This window comes from Euprymna scolopes, chromosome 35, assembly GCF_053919585.1.
Source record: "Euprymna scolopes isolate OS-2025 chromosome 35, ASM5391958v1, whole genome shotgun sequence".
In the NCBI taxonomy this organism is placed as follows: domain Eukaryota; kingdom Metazoa; phylum Mollusca; class Cephalopoda; order Sepiida; family Sepiolidae; genus Euprymna; species Euprymna scolopes.
This window is the reverse complement of record NC_136516.1, coordinates 77,960,132-77,976,620: the sequence shown is the minus strand read 5'-3', so window position 1 is coordinate 77,976,620 and position 16,489 is coordinate 77,960,132. Positions and strand designations below refer to the sequence as shown.

General features: G+C 33.0%; 1 pseudogene; it reads left to right on the top strand.

Annotated features, from left to right (window-relative positions):
- The first annotated feature begins 15,941 nt into the window (after positions 1 to 15,941).
- Positions 15,942 to 16,074, top strand: LOC145260098 (U2 spliceosomal RNA; annotated as a pseudogene).
- Positions 16,075 to 16,489: the final 415 nt, after the last annotated feature.

The window sequence follows — 16,489 nt, the reverse complement described above, 5'->3', positions numbered from 1 at the left end:
ATATATATATATATATATATATGACAAAGCGTACTCACAACGCCCATGCACAGCCATTGTTTATCAAATAAATTATCGATTATGGTATAATCACGTTGACACACCGGTTCCCGTCTGATCACAAAAGTTAAGTAACGTTGAGCTTGGTCATTACTAATATATATATATATATATATATATATATATATATATATATATATATATATATATATATATATATATTAGCAGGCAGCCCTGTTAATAATACGCTTAAATATCATATCTAAAATATATAGTTATATTTATAGTTATATGGCCAATATGCTATTGATGGTTATACTGTATTCTATATACAATTGTAGTTTCAAAATATAAAAAAAAATGTCTTGGTTGACAATCAGCTAGATTCTAAACCAAAATATTTAAAGATTAAGTCTTATTCCTTACTGTCTGAGATAACAGCAGCTGGATATCAAAACTCGAAACATATACAAACATAAACGTATATATATATATATATATATATATATATATATATATATATATATATATATATATTTGCGCATGCACAGAGAGGCACTTCAAATCATATGACCCCTGCCAAGTTCTAATTTATTTTAATTTTTACCCCTTAGCAGCTATATTCGCCGGCTTATTACAAAAATTTAATATGTTCCACAAGTTCAAATCCTCTGTATATCAAATTTCAAGTCTGTAGACTAAAAAATTGAGACTATACTTTGGTAGACACCGTTCTTCGCACAGATTGACAGAAAGACAGACAAAGTCTCTTTATATATATATATATATATATATATATATATATATATATATATATATATATATAATATACACATACGTATAGATTTGTAAGCCATATTTAGTTTCAGAACAGTTTCCGGTGGTTAGGTTTTCTACACAAGTCCTGGAGGTGACCAGTTCTCAGTAGACAGAACAGTTTCCGATGGTTAGTTGTTCTACACAAGTCTTGGAGGTGACCAGTTCTCAGTAGACAGAACAGTTTCCGATGGTTAGTTGTTCTACACAAGTCTTGGAGGTGACCAGTTCTCAGTAGACAGAACAGTTTCCGATGGTTAGTTGTTCTACACAAGTCCTGGAGGTTACTAGTTCTCAGTAGACAGTTCTTGAGTTGGAAACTACAAAGCAAAAGATTCTTCCCGTGTTGATACGAAGAAAACATATGCGAAGTTGTTACAGAAATGGTTTGATTTTTATGGGTCAATTCCGGTTCCTGATTGGTTGGTAGCGGAACGTGAATTATTTCGATTCGTCAGTTCCTAGTAGCATCGTTTATAAATAGAATCTACCAATTGTGCTGGATTATACCCCATTACCCATCCATTAGAATTCCTTTCTGATGGGGATGTGTCTCCTAGCGGCTTCGGCTGCATGGAGACAGGGTAGTACAAGTCAAGGATTCGTCACTTGACACTCAGCCCAACAGGTGAGGGGCCGGGAACTGGCCCAGCGCCTGTTAGACTGAGGTACACCGCCTGGGTAATACCTAGGAGGTCCACCCTCCCAGGCCTTGCCACCGGGCTTTCCGGTGGGGCAAGTTTATTGCTTGCTGCCTGAGGCGCCCCGACCGGGGAATGCCGACGGGGTTACTCAGGCAATTTTTAAAATTGCAGGAGTGCCCCTCCTTTAGGGGAGCCTGCGGGTATCCCACTTTCCAGGCCTTGTGCCAAATATTGCCGATGTGGGCGGCAATTAAATATATACCCCCATTACAACTCTGTTTTGATGGGATGTGTCTTCTAGCGGCTTCGGATGCCGGGAGACAGGGTAGTACAAGTCAAGGATTCGTCACTTGACACTCAGCCTAACAGGTGAGGGGTTGGGAACCGGCCCAGCACCTGTTGGACTGAGGTACGCCGCCTGAGTAATACCTAGGAGGTCCACCCTCCCAGGCCTTGCCACCGGGCTTTCCGGTAGGGCAAGTTTATTGCTTGCTGCCTGAGGCGCCCCAACCGGGGAATGCCGATGGGGTTACTCAGGCAATTTTTAAAATTGCAGGAGTGCCCCTGTTCTAGATGAGCCTGCGGGGTTCCCACTTTCCGGCATTGTGCCACATAATGCTGATGTGGGCAGCATTTAAATATATACCCCATTATAATCCAAAAATATTGCAACAATATATATATATATATATATATATATATATATATATATATATATATATATATATATATACACACACACGTTGGAGAGGTGTGGTCGGGATTGTATAATCCTTGCAATTAAACGCGCAGCTGTCCCTACAAATTATCTTTTGAAATTGAACGGAGGCATCGAAATATACGGAGGACGTTCCAAAATTGTACTCTCCTATATCTAATTCCACCCGAATAAATCAGAGTAGATTGCAAATCTAATTGTTATGATGACTGAACCTATGCATTAATTACCAGATATTTTCATCTCTCTGTTGCAGCTATTCGCCCTGTTAGACGCTAAGCAAGCAGCATCTCATGGATGTGCGTCAGAAGTAAAATGCGTCAATGAATTCCTCGCAAAAATGTATTGAAAATGGTCGTGGTTACGTAGAAAATGAATTCTCGAGTACAAAAGTTCGCTCGATAAAATCGTACTACATCTGTCTTCGTAGCTCTCCAACCTTTTGCAATAAAAATGTAGGAAGTTTTTCTTTTGGAACGAACCTTTTTATTACAAAGCGTGCTCCAAACGCCCATGCAGCCATCGTTTATCAAATAAATTATCGATTACGGCATAATCACGTTGACACACCGGTTCTCGTCAGATCATCAAAATTAAGTAACGTTGAGCTTGGACATTACTAAAATGGATGACACATTTGGGAATTCCAGGCGCTGTATGTAGGAGGATTTTGAAACCGTCCTGCAAGAGTTGCAAAAACCTAACGTCGTTATCTCCCCTAACGGTATATACATGTGACTAGGGACCGCCTGTGAATTTCATACTCCCATGGAACTTCCGTTTTCAGATATAGCCGGTTAAACCCAAATAGAGTTAGAACCATTTCACACACACACACACACACACACACACACACACACATCGTTTATCACTGGCAAAAGTGCATTGAAGATGATGGTGACTATAGAGAAAAATCAATTCTTGAAGGCAAAAGGTCATTCGTTTTAATCCTACTACACCCGCCGTCGTATCTCTTCAACTTATTTAGTTGAAAAATAGGAGGATTTACACTTGGGACGACGGTGTTATAGATAAAAAATAGTTTTATAGCCAACACTGTTAATGTAGTGTAATAGAGTATCGCTAACGTTTTCAATTCGTTCTTCTCAGGTGACAAAAGCAAATGAAAAAAAAGACTCTGGATAAAAGAAAATATTTTTTTTAAAGCCAAGAAACATGCATTTGATGAACGTTACAATTTAAATTCTCCAACGTTATGTATCGCTTCATATGATGAAATCGAATTAAGTTAATCATTTAAAAATCTTCTTACTGGTTACTGGTAGTTATATGAGTTAAATTATTGTAACGTTTTGTGCAGTTTCAGTCGCATATCAGTCTAAGTCAAAGAATAGAAAATAACTCCAACTCGCTTGTTGTTTTATACAACGACATTTATTTTCTCCTTGCTACAGTTGTGATCTCGAACTTTCTCGGCATCTCTCACGAAATCTCGAACGTTATCTCGTCTCTCGCAAGATCTCCATCGTTATCTCGTCTCTCTCGAGATTTCGAACGTTATTTCGTCTTTCTCGAGATATTTTTGCTTTCTCTTTTTATAGTCCTTTTTATGCCACCAACGACGTCACTTGTCATATATTTACATACACGAGTTAGTGCTATGTTACATTAATAATTGTAAATTGCAGTGATTTAATGAACATAACTCCTAATAATTTTATTTATTACAATTCGTTTAGGAATGTATTGTTTTCAGGTTATTAGCTACAATTAGTCAGGCACATTCAAGTTTTTTTAGATGCTCATAATTTGAGTTTTAAAAGTACAAGGATAGCTAGCAGGATAGGGTAATATTTGTAAAACCAATGCAACTATGAAATTATGATTATAGTGGTAGTTACATTATTCGAAAGGCCATTTAAATTTAAGAGTTAGAGAGGGGTAGTTTTTACTAGGTAGTTAGAGAGTTAGCTACTAGTTAGTTAAAGAGGAGTAGTTTTCAAATCCTACCGTAAATAATGACCAATGTTATCATTGTTGTCAATTAGGAATAGGTGTTTATGTACAAAGTTTTTTCATGACTTTTTCCGGGTATTTGGAGGTGTGTTTTGAGCAAAAACAAAATCAAAAGTGGTATCAGGCAAGCAGGCAGGCTTCGTGCCGCGAAGTCGGAAAAGACTGAAAAAATATTTGACGTCTTAGCCGATTTCTCCATGACACAACCGGAAGTCGAAAGCGTTGAAATTAACCGAAGTCAATCAAACAGTTACAATGTCTTGCTAAAATTTCGGCTAAATTAAATCGACTTCTCTTTGTACAAAATTACCGAGTTTAAGGTGAAGAAATTAATATTTTTAGCCAAATTTTCAATAGTTTCCGTCCTAAACGTCGAGCTTCAAAATGATACCGTCTTGTACAGATCTGTCACCTCTGTCCAAAGTTTTTGCGAAACATGTAAACATACATACATACATTTAAACAGACAGTTGAGATTCAGTTGAGACTAGCGGGAGTGCCAGGCGTTGCCGGGGCGAAAAGAAAAAGGTTTTTGGAGGGAGATAGGCTCGAACCGGAAGGGTTGAAGCGAATAGTCTGATGACTTACCACGACGCTACGAGGAGAGGGAATTGAGAATGGCGTTTAAAAAAGCAGGTGGGTTTCTTGGTCAAACATCACGCAATGTTAGCAGAGAAAATGAAATCACAGTGCGAATTTTGTCAAATAATAAAAGATACAGACGACATCGTTGCGTAAATCGGACATATTATAATCTAGACAGTATATAAAAAGTTGTAAGATTTAGTGAACCCTTCGAGCGCCCCCCACCAAAAGCTGTTAGCGAATATAAAAAACACACATACGCAAACACACACATACACACACACATTTTCGCTTTTATATTATAGAAGATGATTGGTTGCATTTGAGTAAACCTATATATGGCAGTTTATATATTGTATATTTTTATTTATAGTGCGATCTTTTAAGTCTCGAATCATAAATTATATTTGTTCATTGATGATATAAGAAGGTTCACTATTAATATATACACTTGTGCCCGATATTATTCATACCCCTCGGATCTTTGAGATTTCTATAAGAATATTGCTCAAACCAGAAGATAGACAATATTAAAGGGATTTCAAACAATAAATCAAGCATAAGCATTTAATTTAGACTCAACAAATAAATAAATTATGCAAGTTTGATGCATTATACTAAGAAAAACAATAATGGCACTAGTTCAAAATTATTCATACCTCTCTTACTAATAGTCAATAGCATGCCCTTTATTCTTAATAACTGCCTGTAACCGTTTTCGATATTTATCAACAAGGTTTTTACAAGCATCAACACTGATTTTTGACCATTCTTCAATGCAGTAGTTCTCTTAATCCCTCAAATTTCTAGGTTTCCGCTTTTTAACCTCAGTTTTCAATATGTGCCAGAGGTTTTCGAAAGGGTTCAGGTCAGGACTCTGGCTAGGCCATTCCAAAACATTAATGTGATTATCCTCAAACCATTTCTTGACTATTTTGGCAGTATGTTTTGGATCATTATCCTGTTGAAGGACCCAGTTTGGTCCTAAATGGAGCTTCTCCGCATCCTGTCTAATGTTTTTCTGGAGTATCTCCAAATATTGCTCCTTCTTCATGGTTCCATCTATCTTGACCAAACTACCTGGACCACTAGCCGAAAAGGAGCCCCAAAACATTAGGCTACCACCACCATGTTTCACCGTGGGTATGGTGTTCTTTGGGTTGTAAGCTTCTCCTTTCTTCCCCCAAACGTAAGAAGCATCCATATGGCCAAACAATTCAATTTTTGTTTCGTCAGTCCACAAAATACTTGAGAAAACGGACTCTGGAGAATTCACATGGGTCCTAGCAAACTTTAGACGTGCTGCAAGGCGTTTTCCGGTGTGCAATGGAGTCCTTCTTGGTCTTCTTCCTTTCAGACCATTTTCATGCAGAGTCCTTTGCAATGTTTGCCTTGATATTTTTATGCCAGAAGACTCCAGATTTTCTAAAATGTCTTTGGTAGTGGTGGTTTGATTTGCATTAACACTTCTTACAATATTCCTGGTGGCTCTAGCAGACAGTTTCCTTTTCCTTCCTCTACCAATCAAGTTGTTTGTTGTGTGGTGGCTCTGGAATTTTTTGATGATGCTCTGTACTGTTGCTGTAGGGACCTCAAATTTCTTGGAAATTGACTTGTAACCTAAACCATCCTTATGTGAATTCACAATTTTAGTCCTAAGATCATTACTAAGCTCTTTTTTCTTCCCCATTCTAATAATTTTTATTCTTTTTTTGGTTTTCAGTTGATATCATTTTAACTTCTGAAAAATGCAAAAAACGAAATGAAATTAATCAAAGGTTGTATAAAAGCATTCAAAATAAGAATCAAACAGGAAACAAACAGTCAGAAACTCGATTAATACTGAAAAAATAAGGGGGTATGATTATTTTTGAACATTGCAGATTTTATAAATAGCTGTATATTTCTTTTATTACAAGTATCCCGAGATTTTAAAATGACGAAAATGAGCAGAAGAGATTTATTAAGAGTATGTATCAATATGGACGTAAACAATAAATTCTTACAAAGTTACACCTAATAAACTCAATTTTCAAGAGGGGGTATGAATAATATCGGGCACAAGTGTATGTTCGATATATCTATATTTCTGAAGTTTTCAGACGAGGATCAGTTATTCGTATTATTTGGGTTCTCCGAACTACTGTTTATGTCTTGAGTATCATTTTCACAACGTTTCTGTCGATATAACTACCGACCTTCTTAAGATATATCTTGTCCGATCCAAATAATTTGTATGGAATTCCAAACGTAACCCTTTATTTTTTCTCGTTCTCTCAACCATGACTGGATAGAGGTGCTAAGTAATTCGCGGTTGTATTTTTTCGGTCGCTATCAAATGAGAATTAAACCTGTCACCTTACATCACTTTAAAATTTGGTTTGTCCATGTTTACTAACCACTGCGTGTTAAGCAGACTCCGGTCTCGATCTTCTTTTAAAAAGTCCATATAGGAAAACCGTTTTAAGGACGCCAAGTCTCTGATGTTTATTACGATCGTGATGATGAACGCATAAATTAATACGTAAATAAAAACTAAGATCTGAGGCGATGGTATAATGGATTACGTAGGCAGGCTCTGGATAGAACCGGAAGCCTCTAGCTCGTGTCCTGCGGGTAAGGCGGCCCTTACAAGATGGTCGCTGAGATTTTGGGATCGGAAAAGCATATCTCTTCGGTCCTACTAAGGTGACTGAGCAGTCCTATTCAGTAACCGCACTGCTCACCTTCAAATGTAGAAGGGACCTGGAAAATGGTGGCTTAAACACTACCTGTCCAAGATTTCCTGTGAACAACCACATCAACCGGGACATCCTATTTGCGGTCAAAACATAAAGATTAGCAAACAGTGATCTCTAAAAATCGCTATCTAGAATGTTAGAACACGTCTAGACTCTGTTACAGAAAATCGCCCCCGTCGTCGCATCGCCCTAGTTATGGAGCTCCCGGCGTCGCACCGCCCTAGTTATGGAGCTCGCCCGCTACAGCATTCATATCGCTGCCCTTAGTGAGACGAGGTGTGCTGATGATCAGCTACTTGAGGAGGTCGGCGAGGGCTACACCTTTTTCTGAAAAGGATTTGTAGTCGAATGCTCTCACACTGATCTATGTATACAAATGTCAACAAGTTTGCTTTTTTCTAAGAAGAAATTATTCGTTGAGATTTTATTATCTCCCTTGCCGGTGTAAACTATAATATTTCCCTGCAAAAAAATACTGTTTTTTTATCTACAAGAAAGAAAGACTATTTTAAGAATCGGATTCTTTCGATTTTCAATACTTATCGGACGAATTTCTGTATAAAACATATCTAAGAATACTGCCGGACATATAAATTACCTTTGTGCGCGAAATTTGCAAAAGATAAGCTCAGCTGTTTGGGAACGTTATGGAAGAAACTCACACACAAAATGACTTATATATATATATATATATATATATATATATATAGCTCCTATGCATAGATCATCGTATAACGATTAGATCACTGTTTGACTGACATAAATGAACATTTAAAATTAAAATGTTTAAATTCAACGTTATTTCACGCGGTTAATGGTAGCCGAATTGATACAATCTTCGCTAATCGAGCCAGAGATGTCTCGTGTTGCGGGGTTCGAATCGTTCGACTGGTGTTAATCGTGACACCCTGCACTGAAGATTCCCGAAAGGATTTGAGAAAAGTTGGCTTATCAAGGGATCAAAGTTCAAGCAGTAATGATTTAGGAGAGGCGGATCTGGAAAGTGTGCAATACTTGCCACACAATTACATATGTAGCTACCCCTACAGGTGTTGTCCTTTGTCTTTCGAAACTGGACGGAGACTTTATATATATATATATATATATATATATATATATATATATATATATATATATATATATATATAGGTTTTACAAATTCAACAAGATCCAAAATCAAGCAGTCTCCCCTCTTAAGAATAAAAAAAGAAAGAGGAAGAAAACTTGACATGCTGATTTATATGAATAAAAAAGCCATACTAGACGGAATATAAAGACCAGAAATAGCATCTCCTCTTTTAAAAGAGATTTAAGCGTATTTCATTGGCATGGAATTTCGTCCCGTATTTCGATCCAACGCAGCAGTAAATGAGAAAACTATTACATTAAATAGCATTTTATTTCGTCGGAGAGCTAAAGTTATCTCAGGTCTGATCGTATTTCGAAGTGATCAGATGATCCCCCGAGGCAGTCAATTAGGAAAACGGAACGGGCATTCTTGGGAATTGTCCATTGAATCGCTTTGCATTACGGTGAAGCTTTTAAAGTGTGACAGACCGACCGAAATCCCATGCCGAAAATTAGTGTAACAGATCAACCAAGATACTATTTTAAAATTAAGCGTCACACATAAACGATAGTTTCAAACGATTTTCAATGTATCTATTAAATTGATATTTTAAAAAATAAATGACATTGATTGACGAACGTGCCATTTCAAACTTGAGCGTGCCTAAATCCAAACGTAGATTCCATGAGTAAAGCTTCTTTCTCAGAAATGCACGACTGTGGAACTCTCTGCCGTTTGCCTGTTTCCCACCTGACTACAGCTTGGATGTCTTCAAGTCCAACATAAACAAATTCCTGACAACCCCCCCCTTAAGTAAGATACTCTATCAAATCTCCAACACTAATGATTACTACAATACTATCTCATTGATTACTGTACACGCAATAATCCTTATCCCTGAGTGGCCTCCGGGCTTTGATAAGTGGTGACCCCCATGTAAAAAAATAAATACCCTAGTTTGAAAGCAAGTAAGTCGATTTTTTGCACATGCATTCTTAGAAGATTTTTCTTGTATTATCTCTTACAATTATTAGATTAATAAAAAAAAAGTAAAAAATTAAAATCCTATTTCCAGTATTAATTCATCATAATAAATTTCAGTTTAATCATAAATACGTCAGTGATTATAAAATTTTGTTAATAGTTTGAAAAAAAAATCAATTACTCACACAGTATTTAAACTATCAAATAGAAAGCCACTTAAACATTATTTGAGGTGTAGCGATTAGTTCCCATTTAAAATTATATTCCCTGATATGACGATCATGACATCTGTTGCTAGTCGATTTTTATTCTGTACTTGTTTAACGTTTCTACAATTCCAAAATCATGTAATTTTCTGTTGCTTATTTTCTTTTGTATCATTTAATTATCAGTGATGTTTGACAGTATTTTTCTTTACATAAATGTTTTATTTAAGTTTTCAACATTTTTTAGAACATGTAAATCAACTATTTCCTTTGCAAAGTTACCTTTTAATATAATATATATATAATATATTAATATTCTTGTCCGTACAGTGTCACGTCATCATCATCGCAAACAGTAATTAATGAAACGCGTCATCATCATCGCAAACATTAATTAATGTGAATTATCTCCCTTTATTGTTCAATCTTTATTAGTTAAAAAATCATTAACCCCTTTTATTTTCCAAAGCTTCCCGAAAAAAAAAAAAAATATATATATATATATATATATATATATATATATATATATATATGAACTGTCTATTTATGGTTCTGGATTATTTTAAAGACAGTCATGCATAGAAGGTATCGTTCCACAGTTTAAATAGTATTTTACTTACATTTTTAACGATGTCTTCTGTTTATTATTGTAGTGAATACGGAACGCTTATTCTATTTTATTCAGTAATAAATATATTTTTTACATTTAACGTTACGAGTTCGTTTTTTTTTGTTTTTTTTCTGTGCTACTTTATCTTTTTATTAAATTTATTTTTGAGTAAGCCTTACATAACAAAAAATATGCTTCGAAATGAATGTTACAAAAGTCAAGAATGACTTTATTAAATAAATCACCAAAGTCACCATTCGCAAATACACTGAGTAACCCAGAGTCAAAACATATTTTACGTCTTGTTTTACAAAAAAAAAAATTTACATCGTATTTTGATGTTATTATCATTTTAGTTTTAGTGATAATTTAAAAACAATAAATATTTATCATTAGTACCAATAATGAAACATTTAAAACAATCAGTTTGGAATCGTAAATTAGGGACACATTTTCTCGATTCGGATACCTCTAAATGTTCCAATTTTTTACAACCTTTTCGGTACAAAATTTCAGATATTTTGTTTGCTTTTTTTTCTTTTTATTTCTTTTTTATTTTCTATTTTTATCCTCACAAAATGCACCCCTCGGTATGTGCTGTTCTTAAAATAGGGATACAGTTTTCTGATTCGGATACCTCCAAAAGTTTCGATTTTTTCAACCTTTTCAGTATAAAATTTAAATCTTTTGTTAGGTTTTATTTATTTTGATTTATTTTTTGTATTTTCTGTTTTTAATCTGCTCGTGCGATAGGGACACATTTTTCCGATTTTTTACAATCTTTTTGGTATAAAATTTCAATTTTTTTGTTAGCTTTTATTTATTTTTCTATTTTCAATTTTTACCCCCTAAAAATACTGTCCCCCCCACCCGGCATGGGTCACTCGTTAAATAGGAACACATTTTTCTAATTCCGATACTTCCAAAATTCCGATTTTGTACAACCTTTTCGGCATAAAATTTCACATTTTTTTGTTAGCTTTTATTTATTTTGAATATTTTTCTATTTTTACCCCCTCAAAATGCCGCATCCTGGCATGGGACGCTCGTAAAATAGGGACACATTTTTATGATTCCGAGACCTCCAAAAGTTACGATTTTTCACAACCATTTTCAGTAAAAAAAAATTCCGATTTTTTTGTAAGCTTTTATTCATGTTTTCTATTTTCTATTTTTAACCTCTCAAAATGCCACCCCTGACGTGTGCCGCTCATAAATAAGGGACACCTTTTTCTGATTCCGATATCACTAAAAGTCCCGATGTTTTACCACATTTTCGGCATTAAATTTCAGATTTTTTGTTAGCTTTAATTTATTTTTATTTTTTACCCTCTCAAAATTTCGACCCCCCCCTCGCCCGTCTGTGCTACGCCACTGTTTGAGAGTCAAAACAATGAAAAAAAATATTCTGTTGTCGCAGCTCTATTAATTATAGAGTGTGTGTACATTAAGTTACAACGTGCAAAAACGGAAATGATTTGGGTTTACTTCGTGTTATTGATAATATTCGGAATATTGTGTTAAATTTTATAATAGGTCTGAGGATCCTCGCTCAGTGCATATACTGGGTGACGATCACCAACTTAGCAGGTGCAGTACAGAATTAAACCAGTAATTATGAAGACTACGTATATATATATATATATATATATATATATATATGTATATATATATATATATATATATATATATATATATATATATATATATATATATATATATATTTAAACAGATGTTACGTGGTACACAATTTTAATATTGCTTTAAAAAGTATGAATGGAGTCATTATGGGTGAACAAAAAAAAAATACAATTTCCCGTTTCTCTCTTTTTTTTTTGTTCACCCATAATGACTCCATTCATACTTTTTATAGCAATATATATATATATATATATATATATATATATATATATATATATATATATATATAGTAAGTTATAAAATTTATACGGCGATTAAGCTACACTGAATATTCCGCGTTTCATCCACTCTGGAACTCCTAGAGTGGATGAAACGCGGAATATTCAGTGTAGCTTAATCGCCATTTACATTTTATAACTTACTAACTAGCTCTACCTACGTATTGAGCACTTTTGAAGTAAATACTTAAAGTTTACGCATAAATCTATACTTTCGTATATTAATTTTATGTGAGTAAATTAAGTAGTTATATATAAATATATATATATATATATATATATATATATATATATATATTAGTGACGGGACGATACCAATATTTTTAGCGATTCCGATACAATTACCGACTCCGATTCCGATTCATTATAAATCTATAAATATTTAACTATAGAGTTGTTATTTTCTCCGATTTCTATAAGAAAACACATTTTAAACGTGCAGATATTTTCATAAACGTCTAAATTCACTTGTGGAGGATGATCTATCGATTTTAGCTTTACTTGTAATTTAAAACCTATAAATATTAATTATTTTATCATTATTACCAGCAATGGAATATTTTGCTTTAAATAAAATAAAAAAAGGGCAATTAAAAGACTCGTCTTGGCATCGGAAAATAGCACCAATTTTTTCGATTCTGATACCGATTCCGATACCTCGAAATTTGTCGATTTTTTCCGATTCCCGATTTCAATTAATCGGCCCATCACTAGTATATATATATATATATATATATATATATATATATATATATATATATATATATATATATATATATATATATATATATTAGTGATTGCAATATTTTCCTCGATTCCGATACAATTACCGATTCCGTGCTAAACTCCCGAATCCGATCCATTTACCGATTTTTATTCCGATTCTTAAAACATTTCTAATTATTTAACTTTGAGTTGTTATTTTCCCTGATTTTTGTCAAAAAACGTTAAATATGCAGATATTTTCCTAAACGTCAAAATACAATTGTGGAGAGTGATTTATCGATTTTAGCTTTACTAGAAATTTAAAATCAATAATTATTCATTATTTTATCATTATGATCAGCAATGGAAGATTGTACTTTAAACAAAATCAAATAAAAATAGATAATTAAAAACATCGTTTTGGCATCGGAAAATAAGCATCAATTTTTCCGATTCCGATACCTTCAAATCTTCCGCTTTTTCCGATTCCCGATTCTTATTCCAATTAATCGTCTCAACTATATATATATATATATATATATATATATATATATATATATATATATATATATATGAGCACATTTCGAATTTCCATTTAAGAGATCAAACAGTTGAACCTACCTCCACTCCTCTCTTCCAATTTTTTTGTTTAATTATTTTCCGTTTGCCATAGAATTTGCCTATTTTCGTATTCCTGGCATTTGAATTTTAACCAAATATCTATCTTCACGTTACACTAATCGCCCGTTTGCTTTTTAATTTAATTAGTTATTTTTGCTTCCTGAAATTATTAATCTAATTAGTTTATTTTCTAAATACGGACTACTAACTTTTATTAGTATATGAACACTTACCGAATTTTGATATAGGTTAATATATTAAAATTAATGGGTAAAAATAATAATAAAGTATATATATATATATATATATATATATATATATATATATGTGTGTGTGTGTGTGTGTGTGTGTAAATACACACATACACACACATATATATACACACATATATATATATATATATTAAGTAATGTGATTGATAATTTAAAATTTAAAAATAAAATTATAATTATAATATTGAATTAGCTTAGGTATATTTACCTATCGAGCTTATTATATATCTAAATTACAACGATCACTTTCTCTTTCCTGTATTTTAATTAAACTAGTAATTTCACTGTTACATTGAAATACACTCAGCTCTTTAGACTATTGTTCTAATCTCCTTTAAATTATATATATATATATATATATATATATATATATATATATATAGAGAGAGAGAGAGAGAGAGAGAGAGATTGAGAGAGAGAAAGAAATAGAGAGAAAGAGAATTGCACATTTTTACGTGCTGAAAAAAGTAAACCGCCGGATGGAAAACATTTTGGAATGTGGAATATGGGCGTTTGTCATTTACTTGTATATGCTCTGTAGTTATATTGGGCTTCATAAATTAAAGGATTAATATAAGTAAAGAGTAAAATATAATTGAATAAGCATATTTTCCACATATACACAAACGCATATCTATATATTAATACAATAGCGTGTGTTATTTTACGTGTCACGCTTACATATTACAAATGAGTGTCGTTTAATTGGTACGACCTTCCATTTCTTGTAATAGATAATTTCACCAAGAATTCTTCATAGGTTTTTGGTTTCAATTATAGCTGATGGCACTCAAGTCATCTATTTTTTAATAAATAATTTGTTCCAAGAATTCTTCATAAGTTCTGGTTTCGGTTTGAGATCCGAGTATAGTTGACAGGACTCAAGTTATATATATATATATATATATATATATATATATATATATATATATATATATAAAGCTGAACGTCTGTGGGCGTGTGTTTGGTCACGAATAGGCTCCTATATGGTTGACTATTATAGAAAACTGATCGCATATAATGATAGAAGATGTATCGAGACACAGGAATGGGTATGTTTTATCTGGCATAATTATGATTCGTTTAAATTGTGGGATCTGCGTACGCGCCTGGTCCACAAAGTATGGAAATAAAAAATTTAAAGATTAGAAAAAACGTTTACACGTGGTTTTGATATAGATATACATAAGAATACTTTCATAAGTATGTTTTAACTTAAATAGGGATGGTATAAAAAAATTGTGGGGTCTGTGTTCGCGCCTGGCCTCCATAGAATGGAAATTAGGCACAAACTTTAATCAACACTTTTCATATCTATCTGCGTAAGTACACTTTGATAATTATGTTTCAGTTTAGAAAGAAAGAAATATGGTATAATAAAATTATGGGGTGTTCGTTCGCACATGACCTCCATAGAATGGAAATATGTCATAAAGTTTAACAAGGTTTTTTTTATATAGATCCACAAATAGTGTGATAAGTGTTTCAGTGTGAACATGTATGGTATAATAAATTATGGGGTTTATCTATTTTATTTTTACTTTCATCATAGTTTGCTTTGGTTTTGATACCCCCAAATTCGAAGCTATCTCTTTACAACCCTTCCTTTTCTTAACCTATCATACTTTCATAAATAATAGCCCCTTTTGTGTAAGCTATTTTTGAACCCAATCAACGACGGGTACTTTTGCTAGTATATATATATATATATATATATATATATATATATATATATATATATATATTTCATAAGTTTCGGTTTTATTTCAGCAGATGCACCCAATTCATATGGATATATATATATATATATATATATATATATATATATATATTGTTTTTTAAATCACAACTTTATATAAAAATCGATAGTAAATTGACTCTATAATAATAAGACATCTGCATAAATTAAAATAACACATTTAAACGTATTTTAAATTAAAATAACACATTTAAACGTATTTTACGACCGGGCTATGCCGGGCGTTCCTGCTAGCTTAGATAAATTCTTTTGCGGTTTTAACTAAAGAGCTACAATAATATCAGATATATATTATTATATAATATATAATATTCTGGACTTTCTTGGCCTTTTGGTCAAGATCAAAGTGTAGTATCTGTTCTTCGGATGCTGCACTTCCGTTTCTTGTTCTCTTTCGACGGAGGAGAGATCCTTCACGACTGAGACAATTTTTATTTTTGTACCTTTTCTCCACGTTAAAAAACGACCCTGGTGTCTAACTCTGTCCCGTGGGGAGGCATAGTAAATAGTTACAATAATATCAGGGCGTCTCAATTTACACTGAACATCCACAGAATATCAACATCAATAAATTACATATGAAATTTCTACAGATTGTTCTGGTATAAATTAATTAAATTGTCTTTGAAATAGATATTTAACGGATTTACATAATATTTACATCTTCACTACTTGCAAGTGTTTTTTTCTGCAAAGCTAGAATACAGATACCTGGATTATTAAAAACGTTTACGATTATTACAAACTTTTATGATTATTACAAACTTTTTTGATTATTAAAAACTTTTTGAGTATTACAAACTTATCTGATTATTACAAACTTATCTGATTATTACAAACTTTTATGATTATTACAAATTTAT